The sequence below is a fragment of the Mustela putorius genome, unplaced genomic scaffold (assembly GCF_011764305.1).
Source record: "Mustela putorius furo isolate JIRA1106 unplaced genomic scaffold, ASM1176430v1.1 tig00000508_pilon_pilon_pilon, whole genome shotgun sequence".
Classification (NCBI taxonomy): Eukaryota; Metazoa; Chordata; class Mammalia; order Carnivora; family Mustelidae; genus Mustela; species Mustela putorius.
In genome coordinates, this window is record NW_025421402.1 from 13,765,350 (window position 1) to 13,778,120 (window position 12,771).

Sequence of the window (12,771 nt, forward strand, 5' to 3'; positions counted from 1 at the left end):
TTGTTCTATTTTCTTTATAGAAATAGAAGAGGTTTATGCTTTTGGGATCCTGGTGGGGAGAGAGGAAGTAGTGATGTTTCATGTTATTTTTAAGTGAATTGATGGGAGGAATGAGTGATATTCTTAGTCTATTAGGGCTGCTATAACAAAATATCACATACTGGTTGGCTTCAACAACAAACACTTAAATCTTAGTAATTCTGAAGGCTGGAAGTCCAAGATCAAGGTGTAAGAAGATTCATTTCTGGGAAAGGTCTTTCTGGTTCATAAATGGCTTTCTTCTCATGGTGCCTTCACATAGCAGATGAGGCAAGGGTATTCTTTGGGGTCTTTTCTAAGGTCATTAATTGCATTTATGAGGATACTGTTCTCATAATCTAATCACCTCCCAAGAACACTACTACTAAATACCATCATACTGGGGATTAGGTTTCAACATACAAATTTTGGAGCGGTCATGGTCTCTAGAATTCTGCTCTGGTTCCCCCAAATTCATGTATCTGTCACATGAAAAATAAATTCATTCCATCTCAACAGCCCCAAAGTCTTAACTTTTCCAGCATTAACTCAAAAGGCTAAAGTATAAAATCTCATCAAAATCAGATACGGGTAAGACTGTATGTATGATTCATCCCGAGGCAAACCTGCTATCCAGATGTGAAACTTGTAAACCCAAGTAAATTATGTGCTTCTAAAATACAAGGGTGAGACACACATAAGATAAACATTTCCATTCCAAAAGGGAGAAATAAGAAATAAAGAGGTAATAAGTTCCAGGTAAGTCTGAAACCTAATGGGGGAAAATAACAATAAACCTTAAATCTCAAAAGTTATTTTCTTTGACTCAATGCTTTGCTTTTATGGCCCTCTGAGAGTAGCAGTGTCACTCCCAGGGCTCAGGGGAACAGCCCTATAGTGGCTCACTGTCTGGGTCTCTCCAGTCTGACAGGTGGCTCCATCTTTTGAAATCCAGGTAGAGGTAGACATGCCCCTTGGGCTTTCACACTCTGCTTGCTCGTTACAACTTTAGTTAGAGGAAACTGCCAGATTTGCTTCCTGTGCATTTCTGAAAGGAGGCCATCACTGGACTGGGGCCTACCAATATCATACCTGGGACAGGGGAGGAGCTTGGTGCCAGAGTGTGAAGGGAGCATGCAATGAGAGGTGGCATCAGGCACTGTGCAGGAAGTGTGCAGCTGGGTCCCACAGGCATGGCTTCTCTTTGAAACCACACTGTCTCCCAGGTCCTTGCATTCTGGGCCTGTGACTGGTTTTGCAGCCTTGATAATCTCTGAATTACCTTTGGGATCATTCTTCCATGATCTGGAACAATAGCACCTGGTTTCTGTTGAGATGGTTGACTCGTACAGATCTTATCAAATGGCCAACTGGCCACGCCGTTAGTGTTCTCATATTTTGCAATATGGATAGTCTGGGAATTTCCCCAAATTGTAAGTTCTACTTCCTTTTTTTTTTTTTTTTTTTTTTTAACAATTCCATATTTAGATTTGGGAGGAGCAAGATGGTAGAGAAGTAGGAGACCCTATTTCAACCAGTTCCTTAAAGGGAGCTAAATATCTACTTAGCCTGAACATCCAGGATATCAGGCTGAGATGTAAAAATCTTACACTTCTGTATCTCTACAGGGGCAGAAGACATCAGTGGAGAGGTAAAGAGGAGTGGGAACACTCAGACTGATATCAGAGGGTAACAATTCCATCTTTATGTCATTTCTCTCTTCTCATGGTTTACTATAAGCATCCAGAAGGAGACACGCTAAGTTTCAACCCTTTGCTTAAAAACAGCTTCAGGGGCACCTGGGTGGCTCAGTGGGTTAAAGCCTCTCCCTTCAGCTCAGGTCATGATCCCAGGGTCCTGGGATCGAGCCCCGCATCGGGCTCTCTGCTCAGCAGGGAGCCTGCTTCTCTCCTCTCTCTCTCTGCCTCTCTCTGCCTACTTGTGATCTCTGTCTGTCAAATAAATAAAATATTTAAAAAAAAAAAACCTTAAACAAATAGTTTCAGATAAATACCTAACTTACTCACAAGTTCTACCTTCCACAAAACAGAACACAAACGCAATTAAATTCTCTACCATGTTGGGTTCGATTCCACGTTAACATGTGAACCCCTAGTGCCTGCTTGGGCCTACTTAGCCATAGTGACTCCATGTTGCCTAGGTAGACATTTTGTTGTTTAATAAAAGCCTCAGCAGTTACTATTCTCGGTTCCAGGTAACTATTACTAAAACACAACACCTAAAACAAGGTAACTGTTACTAAAACACACACCTAAAACAAGGCCAGTTCCAGGTAACTATTACTAAAACACAACACCTAAAACAAGGCCATTGGTAACCGTTACTAAAACACACAGGTAGGAGACATCCAATCAGCCAAAGCCATAAATGCAGATGTCTGCGATTGTGCCCTATAAAAACTAGCCTGTAAGACCAAGGGGCGTTGCTCTCTTCAGAGGCGGCCCTGGCGGGTCAGTCTGACTTCTAATGCTTGGCATAGAAGAAAGCTTTACATAACTTTTACTTTGTCTCAGCCTCGTTTCCCTGGCTGGTCAGTCTAACTTCCAATGCTTGACATAGAATAAGGCTTTGCGTAACCTTGTCTCAGTCTCGTTCCTTTGATAACGGACCCAACAACCACTTTATAACAAGGTTTGCCTTGCCTTCAGTTTCCAATAATATATTCTGCATTTATGAGACTTCACTGGATGGCCTCTACTGCTCTTATTTGTACCAACATTCTCTTCAGGATTACATAAATATTCTCCAAGTCTGAGGTTTTCTCTACAGCTCTTTTCTTTCTGAGCTGTCACCAAAATTGCCTTTAAAAGTGTAGGTCTATGGCAATGTAAGCTTTTTCTAACATCACTTCAAAATTCTTCCAGGCTCTACCCATTCTCTAGGTCCAAAGCTGCTTTCAGATTTTTAGTTATTGATTACAGAAGCATTCCACTTCTTAGAACCAACTTCCATTTTAGTCCATTTCAGTTTCTGTTACAAAATTCTATAGACTGGATGGATTCAACAACATTTATATGTTATACTTCTTGAGACTAGAAGTCAAAAATCAAGTTGCCCGTAGATTCATGGTATGATGAAGGCCACGTTCCAGTTCATAAATGGCTGTATTCTTGCTGTATCCTCACATGGCAGAAGAAGCAAGTGACCTCTGTGGAATCTCTTTTATAAGGACAATAATCTCATTCCTGAGATCTTCACCCTTGTGATTTCCCATAAGTCCCACGTCCAAATACCATCACACAGTGAATCAGTTTTCAGCATATGAGTCTAGGGCAACACAAACATTTGGTTTATAACAAAGACCAATATTCTTTGGCTAATAACTTGCTTTGGTTAAGAAAAACTCCCTTTAAGAGCCACCTGAGTGGCTCAGTTGATTAAGTCCCAGAATCTTGATTTCAGCTCTGGTCATGATCTTAGGGCTGTGAGTTTGAGCCCTACCTTGGGCTCTGCACTGGGCGGAGTGCCTGCTTAAGATTCCTTAAGATTCTCTTTCTGCTTTTCCCTCTACCCCTCCCTATACTCTCTCTTAAAAAAAAAAAAAAAAGAGAGAGAGAGAGAGAGAGAGAGAAAGAAAAAGTCCCTTTAAGATCTATATAGTAAGGTCAACTGCAATCCATGATTAACCAAGAGATTTTCAGAAGAATGTAAATCACTTAAAACTATCACGAACTAGTTTGTATTGCAAACTACTGTCTTTGCAAGGGAAGTTGTATATTTGTTAGAAAGTTATCACAATCTCATAGGTTTTCTTTTTTTAAATAATCCATCAATTCATGCATTGACTCATTAATTTACTTTTTCTATCTTGTAATATTTTATTTAAAGATTTCAGTTTTAAACATCCATAAGACATTCATCAATCCATGTATTATTTTACTTTTAACATTTAAATTTAACTGCAAATGGCAGAAGAAACAAAATTATGTAATGAGACTATATTTTAGCACTATGTCTTCAAATATGGAAAAAAAAGACTATATTTTAGCACTATGTCTTCAAAAAAAAAAAAAACTATTACCACCAAAATAAACCAACCAACTTAATTTATTAGGCATGTCTACATTTTAGCTTCCATTATGTGATTTTGGAGGTGGGGTGGGGAATTTCACTTTCAAAGAATCAAGTCCTTGCAAACAGAACAGCTAATCTTTCCAAAAATAAAACCCAGTATCCATATTCTCAAAACTCACAAAACCAAATGGAAATGTCTGGTTGTCAGCCAGTAGTGTCATGCTCAAGCCAGCATCACATCACAGGGAATAATCTATAACTAATTTCAATAAGCAAATTCGAATTCTAAACACTATTAGAGACTACCATTGTTATTCCCAACTGTTTTGGGACTTGTCATATTTGTGAATTGTATAGGCTAAATTTTCTTCGGTAACTTTTTATACTATTAAATAACAAAACTGGACAACTATAAAGATTTGAATTAACTTAATATTTCAAAAGTTTCAAACTTCATTATAATTATTTAGATGTAAATTTCTTATAGATGAATCTTATAAGAAATATGCCTACTGTAATATAATGACAATAAAATAACTACTGATAATCCTTACTAAAAACTTTTCAGATATATGTACAATTGAACTCAAACACCAGTGAAAATATTATAATGTTAGCTCCAATTGACTGTCAGACTTTCTGTGATAAAGGATAAAAACTAAAATCTGGATATCCAAAAATTTTCCTGGAAGGCAATTTCAAATGGATTCAAAGTGGTCTAAACAATGACCAGAATGTAAAATGAATTCTCACTATATACCTCATAATACTGATAACTTAATAATTTTTAATTCTTGTTCTAAGGAATAAACCTATTTGGAAAAATACCATGAAGAAATTTAAACATGAAATTCAAGTCCAGTTATATAACTAAGATATATTTTCTATATATAAGAAAATCACCAATTTAAATTATAAATGGCTTCCATTAAATATTACCACTGCAAAATTCACACAATGTAAATTAAAATAGATATGACAGAAGGTACAATTTAAAGAATGTTCACATTTCAAAGATAAGTGATAGAAGTTTAAGCCAGCAAAAATTCAAACAGGCATATATGTAAACATTTTTATGTAAACTTTGATGAGTAAGATACAAGAAATAATTTGTTTCAATAATTTTTAAGCACAGCTTATGTACATCTTAAAACAAGTACAACTGAAAACATTTCTATGTAAAAGCCACAATAAAGTCCAATGAAATACTAAAGAACAGTCTTACAAACTGGTCTCTCAAGAGTATAACAGCTGAGTATGGTATTCTAAGAAATGTCTTCTTGGTCAATCATTTCGGTTTTAACTGAAAAGACATCTGCCAGCTTATGTTTTGGAAGTTCTGAACCTCTGACTTTAAAGCATAACAAGCATTCTCCACTTTGGCCAAACTTTGTTTTAAGGAATAAAATTCCTTAGAAATCTCATAAGGTCCAGTACTGCCAGTGAATGAAAACTCATCATAAACCTGACATAAAAACTGGCTCACTTGAAAGGGGGTGCCAATGTCCCCATCCCCCACACTGTTTATATACATCCACATCAACTCTCCAGTTAAAATAGCCATTCCCAAAAGGTAATCAAAAAGTGTGATTTTCAGTCTCCAAGTTCCAAACTGCTTCTTCTGTGTATCAGAAGTGTGTGTGTGTGTGTGTGGGGGGGGGTACGTGTGTCTTATTTTCTTTTTATATTCTCCTGTTGTAAATATCAATTATTTAATTTCATCCATACTGATAAGTGATCATGTTTTGATGAAGTGTTGAAAAGAGACAGCCTCCACATATTCCTTCAGTCCTGTAGTAATGGCTCTATGGAATTGATGTATGGCCTCTCCTGAGAGTTCCTGGGCTACTTGTGACATTTTTTTCTACTATTATTACTGATGCTGGCTCCAGTGTCTGATTCTGCTCCCAATAAACTATAGGCTCTGCATCTGCCTTCTTTCCACTTTCTCAGCGCACTGATTTCCCTTGACTGTAATTCTCTCCTGGATCCAAGAGAGGTAGTGATGAATGGTTCTTTGGCTTTTTTCTTTTCATGAGAATGAGAGGGACAACTTCCAAACCCTTTGGACTGGAAACTAGAAGTCAAATATTAACTATGATTTGTATGGCTAATGAACTGTTAGCGGAATGTGATATGGATTACTTTGGGGCCAATGTTTAAAGACTTAGCGTAAGATTTCCACGTTCTAAGTATATCACTCACATTTATATGATAATTATTGTCAGAAAATTACAGAAGAATTTGAATCTGAAATTAAATAATTTCAAGGCAACTCATCCCAAGATTTTTTTTTTTATTTTACCTAATTTGGGTGTGTTGCAGATTTTATTCCAAACTTATATGATACCATTTCATTTAAACTTTTAAAATAGGAAGAACACTAAAAATTGCCATTGTATTTTTATTGGAAAAAGAATGACGGTAACAATTAAAGTCATGCTTTGATAACATTTTCAAGTACTTATAAAATGTGTCAAACATTTTCTGATATAAATTAAATTTTTGAGAAACGATATACTTTTTAAAGACAAATGATTATGTTGTCTAAAGAAGGGCCATCTCTACCCCAACGTTCATAGCAGCATGGTCACAGTCACCAAACTGTGGAAAGAACCAAGATATCCTTCCACAGACGAATGAATAAAGAAGATATGGTCCATATATACAATGGAACATTATGCTTCCATCAGAAAGGATAAATACCAAACTTCTGTATAACATGGATGGGACTGGAAGAGATTATGATGAATGAAATATGTCAAGCAGAGAGAGTCAATTATCATATGGTTTCACTTACTTGTGGAGCATAAGGAATAACACAGAGGACATTGGGAGATGGAGTGGAGAAGTGAGTTGGGGGAAATCAGTGGGGAAGACAAACCATGAGAGACTGTGGACTCTGAGAAACAAACTGAGGGTTTTGGAGGGGAGTGGAGTGGGGGGTTGGGTGAGCCTGGTGGTGGGTATTATGGAGGGCCCATATTGCATGGAGCACTGGCTGTGGTGCATCAAAAATGAATGCTGGAACACTGAAAAGAAATAAAACAAAAACAAAGACAAATAATATGAAGATAAAAATTATTATAGATTTTCTAAATACTGAAACCTTATAATATATTTTTTATTTCCATGGTTTTATTTCCTATGTGTATGAAATTATATTATATATTAGGTGTCATCTAAAAGATTTTCAGTCTTTTTTGATGTTGTTATATTTTCTCCAACTTCTTCTTTGTTAGTGTAATTATACCAGTACTACAGAGAAGGTAATCTTAATATAATTAGTATTTTTTTTAAAAAGTAGGATTCACATATTCCAAGTTATTTTCCTTTTAACAGTTATTTTCCTTTTAATTCAAGACAGTCTTACTTTGTTGAGGGTTTTTATAATGCATAGATGTTACACTTTGTCAAATGATTTTCTGCATCTATTGAAATGATTATATGGCTCTTATCCTTTCTTTTATTAATGTGGTATATAATATTGATTGATTTATGAATATTGAATCACCTTTGCAACTCAGGAATAAATCCCACTTGATCATGGTGAATGATTCCTTTAATATATTGTTGGATTCAGTTTGCTATTATTTTATTGAGAATTTCTATATCCATGTTCATCAGGAATATCAGCCTGTACTTCTCTTTTTTAGTGGAATTTTTATTTGGTTTTGGTATCAGGGTAATGCTGGCCTCATAGAATGAATTTGGAAGTTTTCCTTCATTTTCTATTTCTTGGAATAATTTGAGAAGAATCGGTATTAACTTTTCTTTAAAATTTGATAGAAAGCACCTGTGACACCATCTGGCCCTGGATTTGTTTACTGGGAGATTTCTGGTTATGGATTCAATTTCTTAGCTGGTTATTGGTCTGTTCAAGTTTTCTATTTCTTCCCTTGTCAGCTTTGGCAGTTTATATGCTTTTAGGAATTTATTAATTTCTACTAGGTTGTCCTTTCTGTTGGCATGTCTTTTTTTCATAGTATTCTCTTATAACTGTTCTTATTTTTCCTCTCTCATTTGTGATTTTACTTATTCATGTTCTTTTTCTTTTCTTTTTGTAAGTCTGGCTCGAGGTTTATCAATTTTATTAGTTTTTTCAAAGTACCAGTGTTCTTGGTTCCATTGATTTGTTCCACTGGTTTTGCTTGTTTGTTTTCCAGTATCTATATCAAATCATGCGTTTCTGCTTGAATCTTTATTATTTCCTTTCTTCTACTGGCTTTAGATCTTGTTTGTTTAGAGGGAACATACCTCAACATAATAAAGTCCATATACAAGAAACCTACAGTTAATCTCATCTCAATGGGGAAAAATTGAGAGCTTTTCCTCTACCATCAGGAACAAGGCAGGGATATCCACTCTCACCATTATTATTTTACATAGTAGTGGAAGTCCTATACTCAGCAATCAGACAACAAAAAGTAATAAAAGGCATCCAAATCAGCAAGAAAGAAGCCAGACTTTCACTATTCACAGATAACATGATACTCTATGTAGAAAAGACAAAAAGACTCCACCTCATTTCTGGGTTTTCTCTTGGTCTGAAAAAAAAAAAAGTTTCTTCAACCAATGATGTTGGGGAAACTAGACAGCAATATTCCCAAGAATGAAACTGAATCATTTTCTCACACCATACACAAAAAATAAACTTAAAAAGTAAATAAATTAAAAACAAAACAAAACAAAAAGCAAAAGTCTTACATCTCTTTTCTTTATAATAAAAATGTTCTAAACATAAAGCTTTTGAATATATCTACAAAACTAATACATATTACCAATTTTTATTTTTTTTATTTTTTTTTAAAGATTTTATTTATTTATTTAACAGAGATCACAAGCAGGCAGAGAGGCAGGTAGAGAGAGAGAGAGGGAAGCAGGCTCCCCGCCAAGGAGAGAGCCCGACGTGGGACTTGATCTCAGGACCCTGAGATCATGACCTGAGCCAAAGACAGTGGCTTAACCCACTGAGCCACCCAGGTGCCCCACATATTACCAATTTTTAAAATTTTTCTTATTTTAATCCTGATTCTAATTTCTGAATATTTCTACAAATTCTAATAGTCTAAAATGAGCATGCTGTCCAATCATCTGACCAATTACATTATCTTGCAGGAACTTATGTACATGTATGAAGTGATATGCTTCCAAGTATAGATGATTTTAACTGTATTGTTTATTATATATATAGACAAAAAATGTCTTCTGAAAAGAAGTCAATCAGAAATTTCCAGTCAGTATTTTCTTGGTAGACAATGCAGTTAAAAGAATAAAAGCAGTGGGGTGCCTGGGTGGCTCAGTCAGTTAAATGACTGATGCTTGATATCTACGTAGGTCTTGATCTCACGGTTCTGAGATCATGCTCCATGCTCAGCGCAGAGTCAATTTGAGGTTTCTCCCCCTGTCCCTCCCCCCATCTGTGTTCTCCCTCTGTCTCTCTCTAAAAATAAATAAATAATCTTTAAAAAAGAGTAAGACTAAAAACAGCACTGAGAATCAAGATTGCTCTCTGTATAATCCTTTTGCTTAATATCTATTTGTGCTCCGCTGGCCCAATCAATCTTCTAGTCAGTCCTCTGTTTTCCCTATGAAAGAGAAAGTATACCACATGTTCATTCACGTTATTAAACCATAAGAATTAAATGTATTCAATAGATTAAGTCATCTAAATAGAGAAACTGAATTTGCCAAGTATAGTTTTCTTTAATGTTCCCAAATTCACCAATAGTGCATGTATTAATACTATTGACATGAAATGATAACATGTGAAAGAAAATTACAAGGTTTTGAAAAATAGCTGATGCTGTTTTCTTAATCATGGGTTGTGTTACTCTTATGTATTTGTGCATCTACATTGTTTTGATTTTGAATCAACTTTTAATTAACTGCAAAAGAATTCTCTAGTTCTAGCATGAATCTTGATGAAATAATATCTTAACCCCAGGGGCATGGAAATAAGTCAATATCCCTCCAATGTAATGATTAGAGGAGCAACAATTTTTCCACATGGCAGTTACATTTGCTATACTAAAAATCATGTGTGAGGTTTATACAACAATCTTTATCCCTAACACACCAAACAAAAATAGATTATTTTAGAACTAAAATTTCTCCACACTATATAAATCGGATTTCAATTTAAATTCATTCTAAGCCCATTTATAACTTTTAGATCACGGCTTTTGGGGAGTGTTGATGCAGAAAATCACATTATTTAAAGGGAAATGTTTTAAGATGACTTTAATTTTAAAACTCAAAATCATATATCTTAACAATAGATACTGGATAGGAAGCTTATCTATGTACTCTGGGAGTTATACATTTTCTCTATCTTCTTTTAAGTCAGGGAATACATTTAACTAGTCAGTGTAAGATGTAGTAAAATCCTGGCTACAACTTATTTACAACCATTTGAAAAATGGTTGATGGATTGATATATTCTGAAATTGTGTACTGAGCTAGAAGAAAACAAATCTGTAAAATATATAAATCTTTTGTCAGGCTTTTCAAGTTCAAAACCATTTGAAGCTTTTCTACATCTTTCCTGATGTTTAAATACCTGTGTGATGACATATTGAGGTTAGAGTTCTCAATGAAGCAGTGCTGTGTATTTGAAAGCACTTGCATTGATTTTATCACTAGATAGCAGCTATGTGACAATTGATGGATTGTAGGGACCACAGTCCATTAACTCTATATGCCTTATCTGTTAACAGTAGACTTTTAAAGTCTCCTTATTTTTTATCTGCACTTTTGATATTTACTAAGAAAAGCACTTTTATTTGACTGATATATTTTATGCTCAAGAAATCAATGATATTAATTACCTAGAGTAGACTTAAGTAATATGTATCCAAATCGATTGGTATGTCTTAGTACTTTATTTTAACCAATAACATAAAATAAATGTTGATTCCAAAAAGAGACAGAGCATTGATTTTTGTTTTCTGTTGAATTCTTAGTTCCTAATAAATCATCCTGCTTATTGATAGTATTGCTGGACATGGGGAATTATTGGTTGATAAGTCATTAACAAATCTCAGAAGGCTAAATTCACTTCCTCACCAACCCTCTGTAATGTCAGTTGAATCTTTAACACAGAGAAATTCTTTTATAATAATATAATTTATGAAAAAGATCAATAAATCTGAGGAGGCTGAAGGAGCATTTTTAAATCTCATTATTAGGAAGTTTTGAAAATCTTAAGGTTTGGTAAGCACGGACAGCAATTTCTTCTATATCTAATAGTTATAAGTTTGATGGCTCTTTTTACACTAAATGGACTTGATATAATGAAATCCACAGGATCTAGTGAGCGGTAGTCAAATTTGTATGGTAAAAAGATCTGGGTGGAGATTCTAGTACTATAATTTACTAGCTGAATTTCTTAATCATCCTAAATTCCAGTTTTGTCATTTGTAAAATATGGATATTATAGCTACCCTGTTGTGAGAGATACAGTCTGAGAGGACATAAAGTAGGTTCTCAGAATATGGGTCAATCACTTTATAGACCATAGGTTCAAGCAAAATTAATTTAGACATTTGGTGTAACTGAGAGATGTCAAAACAGGATCAGAGAGGAAAGAAAGCCTTTATTTTGGTCATGGAAACATAGCTAAAGTTTATGAAGACCTAAAGGAAATTTAATGTGTGGACAGCACAAACCTTCTTTAGCTGAATGATTAGATAAATCACAGAAAAATTTTAGGTTACATAACATATAAAAATAAAAATAAATAAATAAATAAATAAATAAATAAATAAATAAGGGTCCTACATTTTTTTTCTAAATTTCAGACATCAGATTTTAATAATCTTATTAACTGATGAAGTAGCATTAATGCTATATAACAGAAACAGTGACACATCGCTAGTATCAGTTTAAAAGGCACAATTCATCTGGAAAACAATCATGAACTTTAAATATATTCATGTTAAATAGGTAACTCCTACTGGAGAATCACCACTAATGAGATAATGGCATATATTTGATATATATGTTTCTGTAATACGTTAGTAATAAAAAACAACATATTAAACATATTTACTAGTTCCAGGTAACTTTTGTTCCTTGAAATTAAAGCAAATGCACAATTTTGAGTTAAAATTTTGAGGGAAAAGACAAATATTGTAAGCATTAGGGCTTTTTAAATTCTTCATTTGTTTTGTGGTATATGTAAAATTATCTTGTTACCTGATTTTTGTACCTCTTTTTTAAAATGACATGATTATATAGGGAATAATATACATAATTTTTTAAAATAATTCATAATCTTTTATAAAGTGGCAATGAAACTATCTTGTGTGCATAGTTTATTTTACTAATGATTTTTTTCAATTACTTATCATAGCAAAAACTACATTATTCTATTTATAAAGTGTAATTATTTACTCAACATAATGTTTTGTGAAATTCATACTTAGAGCTTTATGTTCAACTAATTTATGAGGAAAAAATAACGAGAATACTGTGGCTGATACATTTGCTGATAAAACCTATTTAATGATAGAAAATATAATAAAAAGTAGGAAACTGAATTTCTCTTCAAAAACGGTGCTAAAGTTTTAATAGTTGATTTCTTATAGTTGTAAAATACAATATATACCCAGGCACCTTTATAATAGGTGAAAAAATAGAATCTTCTTAAAACATGCTAACACTCTTGAAATTCCTCCCTATATCATGAAATGATAGAGATATGGAAATTTTATT

At 34.0% G+C, this 12,771-nt stretch overlaps 1 pseudogene; it reads right to left on the bottom strand.

Annotated features, from left to right (window-relative positions):
• Positions 1–5,318: 5,318 nt before the first annotated feature.
• The window catches only part of LOC101693094, a 91,536-nt pseudogene continuing 84,083 nt past the window's right edge, over positions 5,319–12,771 (bottom strand).